This window comes from Anabrus simplex, chromosome 12 (assembly GCF_040414725.1).
Source record: "Anabrus simplex isolate iqAnaSimp1 chromosome 12, ASM4041472v1, whole genome shotgun sequence".
NCBI classification, from domain to species: Eukaryota; Metazoa; Arthropoda; class Insecta; order Orthoptera; family Tettigoniidae; genus Anabrus; species Anabrus simplex.
The window spans coordinates 101,976,413-101,990,680 of record NC_090276.1 but is presented as its reverse complement, the minus strand read 5'-3'; the positions used below and the strand labels follow the sequence as shown (position 1 = coordinate 101,990,680).

General features: G+C 39.1%; 1 protein-coding gene across 2 annotated transcripts in view; it reads right to left on the bottom strand.

Moving 5' to 3' along the window:
- Positions 1–14,268, bottom strand: part of LOC136884302 (speedy protein 1-A) — a 40,647-nt gene that overhangs the window by 16,963 nt on the left and 9,416 nt on the right. The gene's annotated exons all lie outside the window — the stretch shown is intronic.

Below are 14,268 nucleotides of genomic sequence, written 5' to 3'. Positions count from 1 at the left end.
TGCGCACGGCATCGACTCAGTAGGATGTAGGACCACCGCGAGCGGCGATGCACGCAGAAACACGTCGAGGTACAGAGTCAATAAGAGTGCGGATGGTGTCCTGAGGGATGGTTCTCCATTCTCTGTCAACCATTTGCCACAGTTGGTCGTCCGTACGAGGCTGGGGCAGAGTTTGCAAACGGCGTCCAATGAGATCCCACACGTGTTCGACTGGTGAGGGATCCGGAGAGTACGCTGGCCACGGAAGCATCTGTACACCTCGTAGAGCCTGTTGGGAGATGCGAGCAGTGTGTGGGCGGGCATTATCCTGCTGAAACAGAGCATTGGGCAGCCCCTGAAGGTACGGGAGTGCCACCGGCCGCAGCACATGCTGCACGTAGCGGTGGGCATTTAATGTGCCTTGAATACGCACTAGAGGTGACGTGGAATCATACGCAATAGCGCCCCAAACCATGATGCCGCGTTGTCTAGCGGTAGGGCGCTCCACAGTTACTGCTGGATTTGACCTTTCTCCACGCCGATGCCACACTCGTCTGCGGTGACTATCACTGACAGAACAGAAGCGTGACTCATCGGAGAACACGACGTTCCGCCATTCCCTCATCCAAGTCGCTCTAGCCCGGCACCATGCCAGGCGTGCACGTCTATGCTGTGGAGTCAATGGTAGTCTTCTGAGCGGACGCCGGGAGTGCAGGCCTCCTTCAACCAATCGACGGGTAATTGTTCTGGTCGATATTGGAACAGCCAGGGTGTCTTGCACATGCTGAAGAATGGCGGTTGACGTGGCGTGCGGGGCTGCCACCGCTTGGCGGCGGATGCGCCGATCCTCGCGTGCTGACGTCACTCGGGCTGCGCCTGGACCCCTCGCACATGCCACATGTCCCTGCGCCAACCATCTTCGCCACAGGCGCTGCACCGTAGACACATCCCTATGGGTATCGGCTGCGATTTGACGAAGCGACCAACCTGCCCTTCTCAGCCCGATCACTATACCCCTCGTAAAGTCGTCTGTCTGCTGGAAATGCCTCCGTTGACGGTGGCCTGGCATTCTTAGCTATACACGTGTCCTGTGGCACACGACAACACGTTCTACAATGACTGTCGGCTGAGAAATCACGGTACGAAGTGGGCCATTCGCCAATGCCGTGTCCCATTTATCGTTCGCTACGTGCGCAGCACAGCGGCGCATTTCACATCATGAGCATACCTCAGTGACGTCAGTCTACCCTGCAATTGGCATAAAGTTCTGACCACTCCTTCTTGGTGTTGCATTTGCTCTGTCAGTCAGTGTATTTGCTGATATGCAAACTATTTATATTTATTTTCTAATTAAGAATAATAATTCAATTATTTTACATTTTATGGACTACATTGGGCCAATTTAGTCAATTATATAGAGAATTTTCTTTTCTATCAGCCCTAATTTCTTTATTCTGAGAGATGTTGCCTTCCTTTCTTCAAGTGAAAACAACCTTCTATTACTTTTGGCCTCTAGCCTGGTGTGTGCACCTTGAAGTCTCTTAGTTTTGTCTGTTTTGTTCTTAAGATCATCTATTGGTATTTGAAATACTTCAATATCATCCTTAATTTCTGTAGTCCATTTCATCTTTTTCTTGCTATTCCATAATTTTTCAATTATTCGTCAGCTAATTCTGGTGTCATGTGTTCTGATAAGATGTCCAAAGAATGATATACGTTTTATCCTAATCATGCTCAATACCAGTTCAATTTCCTGATAAACTGTTTCATTTGATCCTATTCTCCATTGTCCATTAGCTTGATATTGTTTATTTATGCATGTTCTAATTATTACTCTTTCTGTCTTAAGTATTTCATCTGTATTAGTAGTTTTAAAAATGGTTTCACCAGCACTGGCTGTGTCACTGTTTTATGTCTTAATTTTGCTGCTATCGATAAGAGCTTTACTTTAAAATGTAGTCTTGGTAATATAATTTGCTTAGTTGTCCGGCTCAATGGCCAAATCGTTAGCATGATGGCCTTTGGTCACAGGGGTCCCGGGTTTGATTCCCGGCATGGTCAGGTACTTTAACCATAATTGGATGATTCCACTGGATTTATGTGTCATCTTCATCATCATTTCATCCTCATCACGACGTGCAGGTCGACTACGGGAGTCAAATCAAAAGATGTGCATGTGGTGAGCTGAACTTGTCCTCAAACCCTCCTGGCACTAAAAGCCACACGCCATTTTATTTTCAACTTGCTTTATTTAACTCGTTTATTCTGTTATGCCAAGCTGGTTTCTATTAAGATTATAAGTTATAATTTCTCCTAAATATTTAAACTGATCAACAATTTCGATTTCTTCTCCATCAATTGTTATTTTATTTATCAGTGGTGGATCAGAAAACATGACCTCAGTTTTTTCAAAGGATATTCTAGGACCTATTTTTGTGCTATTTCTTGTAGAGATTTAATTTACAATTAAAAATAGGAGAGGATTTCCACCAATCAATACTTATTTATTGCATATATTAGGCTACAGGACCGGTTTCGACCTCATATACAAGGTCATCTTCAGCTGAACCATACATACATATTTATATAATGAAGATTTGATTAAGATTGTGTTGTTAAAGGAATGCTATATGATGATGATGTACATTTTGTCACATACAAATGGGGCAAGTCTTAGCGTGAACTGGCGTATATGTCATTCTGTACAATATTGCAACTGTATGTCTAAAATATTATGTTGAAGGTCTTAAAATTAGTGTATAAAATATGTCTTTACTTAAACTAACTTATAGATAAATACAATATATAAAAGCACTTCATGCATATGAACATTCGTTCTTGCTTGTTGGTCAATACATCGACTAACTTCTGTATTTAAGTCTTATTTACAGTTGTACACTTCAGCTGCTATTCTTGGAGTTTGTAAAATTGCATGGGTAAAAGATTTTGTCTTCATGTGTATATGTGGGATAAAACACTTTCAATTTTAAAAAAGTGCCAAATGTATGGATGAAATTCAACTAAAATATGTTCAGCTCTGCTGTGTGTGTTGCCTTTTTTATTGGAACCAATTCATGTTGTCCTGTGGCATCCGTAAATTTGGATGACACTGGGTTCAAAGTAGTGGCTCCTTTCCCCTTTGTAGCTGTGCAATGATGTTATGTTTATCTGTGGAAGATAAGATTGAGTTATAAGTGATATGGTGTTGGAGGAATGTCTAAGTGTTATGTGTGTGAAATGGAATATGTAGGCCTACTTACTGTTGTTGGTGTAGCTGAGTTGTGTTTGACGTGCGAGCTTGTAATGTACTACTTCGTGTTCTTCTTGGGCTCATACTAGGTGCTGTGAGGGGAAGGGAAGGAGGGGTAGGGAGAGTTGCTGTTGTGGGGGTAGGGGTGGAGCTGGGTGTGTTGTTTGGTGTTTTTCTGTTGCGTGTCGTGTTCTGTTTATCGATTAACTTAAGGTAAGGGTTTTTTAGGGCGGGGATAACTGTATTGAAGATGATGTTAGTTTTTTCTGTGATATCATTTATGTTGTAATTTGGATTAGTGTACTGATCTAGAGTGATGTGAAATTCTTCTGTTATGTTGAGCAGGGGGCCTTTGGGGTTTATGTTTAGGATTTGCATATCGTTATCGATGTTTGTAAAACTGTGTTGATAGTCTGCGACATGTTGTCCTATTGAGGAAAAATGATTGTGTTTCACCGCGTTTGTGTTCGTTACATCGGGTTAGGAAGTTTCTACCGGTACGTCCGATATAGCTTGTCTCGCAGTTATTACATTTGATACGGTATACCCCTGAGTGGTTGTATTTGTTGTTGCTGTTAATTGTCCTGACATTGTGTATGATGTTGGTACTATTGTGTGTAGTTCTGAATGCTATTCTTAGGCTATGTTTTTAAAAAATGTTAGTTATGGCGTATATGTGTACATTATTGAAAGTGAATAGTGCATAATCTTTCTTGGATTCGTCTACTTTTGTTAGTTTGGTTTTGGGTTGGGATTTTATTTTGTGAATGATTTTGTTAACCATTTCTTTCTTGAATCCATTGTTTTTAGAACATGACACGCAACAGAAAAACACCGAACAACACACCCAGCTCCACCCCTACCCCCACAACAACAACTCTCCCTACCCCTCCTTCCCTTCCCCTCACAGCACCTAGTATGAGCCCAAGAAGAACACGAAGTAGTACATTACAGGCTCGCACGTCAAACACAACTCAGCTACACCAACAACAGTAAGTAGGCCTACATATTCCATTTCACACACATAACCCTTAGACATTCCTCCAACACCATATCACTTATAACTCAATCTTATCTTCCACAGATAAACATAACATCATTGCACAGCTACAAAGGGGAAAGGAGCCACTACTTTGAACCCAATGTCATCCAAATTTACGGACGCCACAGGACAACATGAATTGGTTCCAATAAAAAAGGCAACACACACAGCAGAGCTGAACATATTTTAGTTGAATTTCATCCATACATTTGGCACTTTTTTAAAATTGAAAGTGTTTTATCCCACATATACACATGAAGACAAAATCTTTTACCCATGCAATTTTACAAACTCCAAGAATAGCAGCTGAAGTGTACAACTGTAAATAAGACTTAAATACAGAAGTTAGTCGATGTATTGACCAACAAGCAAGAACGAATGTTCATATGCATGAAGTGCTTTTATATATTGTATTTATCTATAAGTTAGTTTAAGTAAAGACATATTTTATACACTAATTTTAAGATCTTCAACATAATATTTTAGACATACAGTTGCAATATTGTACAGAATGACATATACGCCAGTTCACGCTAAGACTTGCCCCATTTGTATGTGACTAAATGTACATCATCATCATATAGCATTCCTTTAACAACACAATCTTAATCAAATCTTCATTATATAAATATGTATGTATGGTTCAGCTGAAGATGACCTTGTATATGAGGTCGAAACCGGTCCTGTAGCCTAATATATGCAATAAATAAGTATTGATTGGTGGAAATCCTCTCCTATTTTTAATTGTGCAATTCGTCAATACGGAAATGAAGATTATAGATTACGAGATTTAATTTGGTGTCAACTTTCCTGAATCTTGGTGGACAATAGAGCAAGGTCATCAGCAAATTCTAAACAGTTTAAAATTAAATTTTGTTTGGAACTGCCAATTTTTATGTTCTTTGTACCAGTCACTCATTATACAGGGCAATTCAAAATGATGGACCCGATTTCATACACTTATTCTGTAAAATCTAATAAACATATCGTAATGTGAGACATGTGCTAAGAACAGTAAACTCTCAAAGATTTTTTCAGACATATCACAAGTGTTCTATGTGAGCACCTCGCGTAACATGTCATACATCAAGCCGATACTCCATCTCCTGCCAAACCTTGTGTAGTGTATCAGGGCCAATCTCTGCGATAGCTGCTGTGACGCGGGCACGAAGGTCGTCCAATGTTAGTGGAAGAGGTGCTACGTAAACATGATCCTTTACGAAACCCCACAAGAAGAAATCACATGGGCTTAAGTCGGGGGAATGTGGTGGCCAACAAATGAGAGTTCGATCCTCCTGAAATGCGCGACCTATCCAGCGTCGTGGCTCATTGAGATGGTAATGCGGAGAGGCACCATCCAGTTGAAGGATGAAATCTGCACTATCCTCTTTGAGCTGTGGCAGGAGCCATTGTTGCAGCATATCAAGAAAAACATTTCCTGTCACAGTAGGTTCAATAAAGAAAAAGGGTCCATAAACCTTCTCATGGAAAATGGAACAAAACACATTCACCTTGGGAGAATCGCGTTGGTGTTCCACAATTTGATGGGGATTAGAGTTTCCCCGGATCCTTACGTTGTATCTATTCACAGTCCTGGAAAGGTGAAAAGTTGCTTCATCACTGAAAATTGCCTTTTCAGAGAACCCATCCTCTTCCATTAATGCGAGAAAATCAGCACAGAAGGACACTCGAGCAGCATAATCAGTGTCTTTTAAGGCCTGCACCAGTTGCAAGCGGTAGGGTTTCATTCGTAAACATTTCCGTAAAATGCACCAAACAGTTGCCTGTGGAAGTTCAAGTTGCCTTGATGTCCAGTAGGTGGACTTCCGCGGACTTTGCACGAAACTGGCGCGAACACGTTCCACTGTCTCTTCCCCGGTCGAAGGACGGCCAGTCGACTTTTGCTTACAGATGCAGGCCGTGTCTCTGAATTTTGCATACCACGCAGGAATGGCTTTTCCAGTAGGTGGGTCTCTTACATACCTGGTATGGAAATGCCATTGAATACTAATCACAAACTTGTTTGCATTTTAATCAAGCAGACAGAACGACTGCTGCTCCCCAGCCACAGCCATACTCTTTACTCGCTTCCTGCACGCTCGTAACGGCTGAAAATGAAACCACGTGGGAAGAAATATAAACTCAACTATACTTTGAGGTTTGCCTTTCTTTGCGCATATCTCACAGTATGATATGTTCATTAGATTTATGAAATCGGGTCCATCATTTTGAACTGCCCTGTATATTCTAATGCACAATTAAACAGTCTCCTTGTCTTGAACTGGTTCTGAAACTTCTCCTTTAAACTTTACTTTTGATTTGGTATTAATAAAAGTAAGTGTTATTAGTTGGATGGAGTCCAAAATTCCTTAAATTTTTAAAAATTAAAGGTCTATGTTTATGCCTTTTTAAAGTAAACAAATTTTATTACTATAGGTTTTCTGTAGTATGCCATCATTACTAGAAGAAGAAGAAGAAGAAGTGATATCACTGGCGTAGTATGCCTGGTCCGACCTTGGTTCAAGTTAGCACCAGCACTTACGAGACGTTTAAACCCTTGTGACCTGTTTTACATGTTAAAACACCATAAGAGATCCTCTAGGCGCTGGTAAGTTTGAGATCTCCACTTACTTTATTGTGCCCGATTCATCATCATCATCATCATCATCATCATCATCTGGAGCTCAGTTTGCCTCTCCATCCACCACTTCTCTTCTCTCACACTAGTTCAGTTCCCTCCTCTTGCCTCGATGCTCTTTTTTACACCTTTCAACTCCATTTCTAACATCCTTTCTTCTCCCATACTCTTAACATGTCCTAGGGGTACCTCATTTACCATTTCCCGAACTCTCTCATTTCTTACTCTGTCCACTCTTGTTAAACCTACTCAAAACTCCATTTCCACTGCTTGTATTCTACTTTTATCCCTCTCCTTCATCACCCACGTTTCCGATCCATATGCCAAAATTGGCACAAAATAATTCCTTTACAACCCTGTTCCATATCAATCCTCCCACACTCTTAAAGAATCCATTTGCACATCTTCCTCTTTCATTGATTTCCATCCTGTTTCCTCCATTTTCTTCAATTACACTTCCCAGGTATTTAAAGCTGTCAACGCTCCCCTCCTAATGTCATGCCATTATACCCTCGGTTCTTGTGTCGTGTCGTTACCAGCACTTCACTCTTTTGAGCTGAGAACTTCCTCCCATACGCTGAGCTGTTCCTGCACTTCACTCTCATGGTATCCCCATATTAATAGATCATCTGCGAACATCTTTCTCCAATGGTTTGTGCTACCTTCTGTATTACATCATCCATCACCACTATAAATAGTAGAGGTGAGAGGGCACTTCCTTGCTTTACACCATTTGTTAACTTAAACCATCCAGTTCTTTCAGTTCCGACTTTAACACAGCTTTTGCTTCTATCGTACATCTTTTTCACCCTTGTCACTACCTGTTCATTTACTGCTTTTACTCTCATAGCTTCCCAGATCTTATTTGTACGGACACTGTCATATGCCTTCTTTATGTTCATGAAGACCATCACTAAATCTTCCCCGTACTCATAGTACCGTTCTTGTAGCTGCCTCACTGTGAATACGAGGTCAGTAGTTGACCTTCCTTGTCTAAAGCCATACTGTTCTTCTCTGAATTCTGATATTGACAGTTTCAATTGAATAGTGCCCAATTATAATTTAATAAGTCGTCTCCCGTAATAGTCCAGTTTTTTAGACAATGGTATCTTGTTTAGACACACATCGCAACATACATTCCAGATAAAATCGTCATCTAAAAACAGGCCTAAACACAACATTTTTGGAACTGATAAACAAATATTACCAACCTGAATTATAATTATTACAATGTATCAACACACATATATATACATAAGCAGTCACATATATTTATTAATCTAAGTTCATTACAGAAAAAAAAAATTAATATAATTCAATAATTCAGGGACAGCAGTAAGACTGCATACAGGTCTCAACAAATCAGAGAAATGAGATGATGATGATGATGATGATGATGATGATGATGACAACACTTTCAAACGAATAGTAAATGAAGTTCAACAAGTATCACGCTCTTGTGACCTGAAATCAAATGATCAAAGCTGTAGAGTAAATTTATTCTTGAGGGAACTGGCTCAAGTATAAGTGCTGATGGAATTCACTTGATAAATAAGAAGCATTCCATTTCATGAAGCACAAACAATACTGTTAGAATAAGGATGATGTTAAATCATGTAAGAAATTACAGGAAACTGGATGCAAATCAACATAACAAATCAAGGTTATGTAGACCAACCTTATCTTAAGTGCAGCATACACTCACCATCATGCAAAAAAAAAGTATAAACTTATGAGAGAATAACATGTGTACAAAAAGCTGGGGAGTCATATCCTTTCTTTTAATTCTTACCTTTAGTTTGATACGTTAGAAAATTTCCTGGTAGCTTTCCAGGAATACCATTTTTACTAGCAAAGACAGAAACTGGTTGAACCCAACTGTGTAAGAGAGGTACAGACATAAGAACAAGGGCAACACATTACACTGGTCTTCAGGTGTTACATTACCAAAGTTCACAAATCCATCTATGAACAAAGAGGACCCATTGAACTGTACATCTTCTCTTAGTTTTACCTCATCAAAAAGGACGATCACGTTCTTTTTATCCTCAACCCTTTCTTCAGTGAAGCAGTCTTTAATGGCATGAAGAGGATTTTTACTTACACAACCTCCTTAAGTGCACCTCAGATGGAAGGGGCAGTGTCTATAACCCTTGGCTGATTGTATGTGTAGCTAGAAACTTACTGTCACACCTTTGGGATTCTTTTTCTGACACTTTTACAACATAGTGTCCACAGTAACTTCCAGATAGCCCTTCCTTACACTAACAGGCACCTTGTCCCGAAAGTCTCTGGTCCATCCTACCAAGTTCACTTTGCAGAACAGAAACTTTAGCAAGTTCCGTTTTGGGTTGCTTAATTGTTGTTTTAATTTTAACACCAGATTTAAGCGTGTTGGTGAACTGATTATTGGTGATATCACAAGGCGATTCAGAATCAAGAAATTTTGAATATTTGGGGGATGTCTTTGCCAGAAGATTATCCGACAATTTTCTTTTTTGGGGGAAATTTGTTTTCGTTACAGTACTAGACAACTTGGGCAAATTAGGAAACATATGTGGAACAGAATAGTCTTTCAATTGCCAGTTGGTTCTTGGGAGAAGTACTTCCTTTCCTTCTATTAAAAATTTCTCAAATTTAACAGTTAAATCTTCTGAAAAGTGAGCATCACAGATGTTGGACTTTTCAGTAAGTTCCCTATCCTTCCTTGGTACGACCCTTTTCCATTTGATAAAATGTTCCTTATCTTTAGGGGGTCTTACCTCTTTACAGTCCGTATAGCCTGATCTGCATCCTGGTACAAAACAGCAAGGCATCTTCACTACTCTCATTAAGCACTCAGGAAAATATAAAGGCTAAACTGCTCTTTACTTGCATTAAATAACAAGAAAATTGTCACATGAAGCTAACCTCAACACACAGCAAGAAATTCAATTCCCTTTCACTTAATGCTTCCTACAATAGCATTTCAGATATTAATGCTATGAAGTAATAGTGTAAGCACTTGTATATCAATAAAAGTTTGCACAGAACACCACCAAAACACTGAAACTGATTAAAAACTTCAGATATCATGGAAATCATCTAGCTAATGTCGACTAGAGCGCTGCGTAGTGGAGAATGCCAACCCAATCAATACTGCTATTGAGAGAGAAGAGATAACACTTCTTCTATTTGTTATGATGCCATTATTAATTTTAGGGTGATAATCTGTTCAGCACAACTTCTCCAGGGTCTAAAGTCTCTCTGGTAACTCTTGTTCTAGTTGATCTTTTTCCATATGAGATCTTGGGAACAATCTTATATGTGCAGTCCAAGATAGATTCCCCCCCATGAGATAACGCTGCTCAGCCCGAAGGCCTGCAGGTTATGAGGTGTCGTGTGGTCCTCTCGGTCATTATTATTGGCTTTCTTAATCCTCTATAATGATCCGAGGTGTCCAATGTTCTGGAAATTCTTCAGTAATGCAAATTTTTGTTAAAGCCATGTGTAAGGAAATCTCGAATATTTCCACACCTCTACAAAAACCTGGTCTTCTCTGCATGCCTTATAGTTTTAAAGTTCTTTGAGTGCTTTTTCTAATTCTTGAAATGTTGAACGGTCTGTGTTATTTAATTTGGTTTTTACTGGGGTATATGTATTAACTTTTAATAGTTCCTTAGGTTCTTCACAATTCAAAAGCTTAGTGAATGCTTTTGCCATCTCACTAAATACCATCTTTCCATCTTCATATTTCAACATTCATGTAGGAGGGTCATATTTCTGTAGTTGTCCTCCAAAAATGTTATAATAGTCTCTAGAATTGATATTATGATAATTAACTTATATAGAGTTAATGAAATTCTCTCTTAATTCTTTTAATATTTTGTAAGAATTTCTTCCTAATATTTTTTAGGTTGATAGAATTTTCCTCTGTTTTATGAGTTTGGAAACTTAACCACGTCTGATGTCTCTCCTTACGACTTTTGTCACATTCTGTTGTCCACCAGGAATGTTTTTAAAGAGGGTTCAAGTTCTTCAAGATCTTCAAAATGATGCAACAAGTGACTAAACCAACTGTATTGTCTTTTCTTGAGGATTTCTTCCAACCTCTGCGAGACTTCATCATTAGTTACCTTGCTGGTTCATAAGATTCGATGCCAACACCACATTTCAAATGAACGTAGTCTCTTCTGCTTTCGGTAGAGTCCAGGTTTCAGAGTCATAAGTCGCAATGATTCAAACAAATCTTTCAATGAAATGCTTTCTTACAGCGAATGGTAAGGACTTGGATGTCACTAAGCTCTTCTTCTTACTGAAAGCTTCTTTTGCCCGAGTTATTTGAGAATGGACATCCTTCTCACATCTTCCATTAGATAAATGATGCTTCTCAAGCACTTGAACTGTTTTACTTGGGAGAGATTCCTTCCTGGTTACCATCTCCTGTACATTTCATTAGCTTGGTTTAGGTATAAATATAATATTTACACGACTCTCAACGCTCACCTTAAAGGCATCTGATAAAATCTATACTATAATAAATGCCCATGCTCCCACTAATGATAAAAACAACTCCTCAAAAGACCAGGAGGAAACAGGAGAATTTTGGGACCTATTGGACCAGACCATAGATAACATCCCCAAACACCATATAAAATTATTAATAGGCGACTTCAACGCTCAACTAGGCAGAGAAAGAAAATACCGTGACATCATCGGAAAATGGCCAGCACACAAGAAAACAAATAAAAATGGAGAGAGACTAGTTGACCTGTGTAGAAACCATAATTTAACCTCAAAATCTACATGTTTTAAGAGGAAACCTCAAAAACTCAAAACATGGAAACACCCTGACTACACTAAAGGAGAATGGCAACTGGACCACGTCTGCATGGACAAATACCACCACAAAGAGATTTATAACGTCAAAGTCCTCTGAGGAATAGACACAGGTTCAGATCACTACGTAGTTAAAATTAAAATTAAACTCACTCCCCAGAGGAGACAACAAAAGCAAGCCCTTAAAACTAAAAGAAAAATAGATCCTACTCAGCTAATCAATAACAAAAATTACCAGAAAGCAACTGAAAAAATAAAAATCACAGACAAACTTGAAGACTTAGTACACAACCTTAAACAAATTGCAGAAGACCTAGCTCCAATTAAACCACGTAAAAAACACCAATGGTGGAACAGTGAATGTGATGAACAACGGAGGAAAGACATCAGGCATGGCTATAACATCAGTCCCAAAAAAACAGAAATATCCTATCAAAATCTAGTAAAACAGAGAAAAGAAACTACCCAAGTCTTAAGAAGAATAAAAAGACAACATCATAAGGACACCCTGCAGTTAATTGAAGAACAGTTCAGTAAAACTAAATCAAGGGACTACTACAAAACCTTCAGAAAGCAGCTCCAAAAATATGAACCCCCGACCCTACTGATGAAGGATGAAGATGGTAAGCTGGCCCATAACAATAAAGACAATGCAGAAATTCTGGCTAAACATTTCAACAAGCTTTTAAACTGTGAGGAACCTACAGAACTCCTTCATTTGGACACCAACACCCCGATAAAAACATCACCAGAAAACATCAATCCCCCCACAATAAAGGAAGTCTACCAAGCTCTGAATAAATTAAAAAACTACAAAGCGCCAGGAGAAGATCAGACCTTTGCGGAAATCTGGAAATATGCAGGAACATCAGCAAAAGTTGCCCTCCATCAACAACTTGTCTCTATCTGGATTAAAGAAGAACTACCAGAACACTGGACAACAGCCCTCATTCATCCTCTGCACAAAAAAGGGGACAAAACCGACCCTAATAACTACAGGGGAATCTCGCTCCTAGACATAACATACAAAATATTTTCAATAATCATCCTTAATAGGATAAGTTTACAACTTGAGAAAGAACTAGGAGAATATCAAGGAGGTTTCAGACCCTGGAGGAGCTGTCCTGATCAGATCATGAGTCTTAAGTTGATAATGGACTATAACAGGAGAAGAAACAGAGATATGGTGATAACATTTGTAGATTTCAAGAAAGCTTATGATTGCATCCATAGAGAATCTCTGTTTAAAATTTTAAGACACCTTGGACTACACCCCAAATTAATAAACATGATAAAATTGACTCTCACCAATACCAAGTCAAAAGTGAAGTTTAGGGGTGAAACATCAGAGACATTTGAAATTAAAACTGGACTACGGCAGGGAGATGGGCTCTCACCACTATTATTTAACTGTGCTCTAGAAATGGTAATGAGGGAATGGTTTAGGAAATGTCCCCCAAAAATAAAGATTGACCGAAAAATCAAAACAAATTGCCTGGGTTTTGCTGACGATTTAGCATTACTAGCAGTGGACATAAAAGAAGCAAAAACCCAGATATCAGAACTTCAAAACATTGCAAATAAAATTGGCCTCAAAATATCATTTGAAAAAACAGAAATTATGCCCCAAAAACCAACACAGCTAAAAGAAGTCACCATAAATGGTAATAAAATCAAAATAGTAACTCAGTTTAAATATCTTGGAGAAGTAATAACACATAACTTAAATGAAAAAATCTCAATCCAAGTAAGAACAAATAGATTAGCTAAAGCACAAAAATTAACATGGGATATCTACAAAAAGAAATGTCTATCAATAAATACAAAAATAAAACACTACAACACAGTTATAAAACCGGAAGCTACATATGCAGCAGAAACACTCTTTTACCTGAATAAACAATCAAAGACTGACAGACTTCAGAAAATTGAAAGGAGGATTGGAAGAACCTGTATCAACAAGAAATATCAGAAAGATGGACAGTGGCGGTTAATACCTAACAAAGTCGTGTACAAAGAGCTAGAACCCATTACAGATACTATGCGTAAGAGGAGACTGGGATTCTTTGGACATATCATGAGGATGCAGGACTCGAGACTTCTGAAACAACTAGTACAACACAATCTCATCTCAAAAAATACCACAACAGGATGTAAATGGATCAGAGAAGTAAGAGAGGATCTGAAGGAAATAGGCCTTACAACAGAAGACACCAAAAATAAGATAAAATTGAATACAAAACTCAAGAATACAAACCTCCGCTTTACCCTTACACAAAACAAACCAACAACACGCACATTTTCAACTGAGGAAAGGGCACAAAGATCGGAGCGTCTGAAGAAGTACTGGGAGGACCGCAAAGCCCGAACAATCCCTTCAAAGAGACCTGAACGACGGACTGACTAAAGTGATCCTATGTGGTCATAAAAGAAGAAGAAGAAGAAAGCGGAAAGCCACATCAGCAGCCGCTAGACCCCTCCGAGGACACAGTAGGTTGATAACATATCAGGACTTTGGGGAAGATTTTTCACAACATCAAT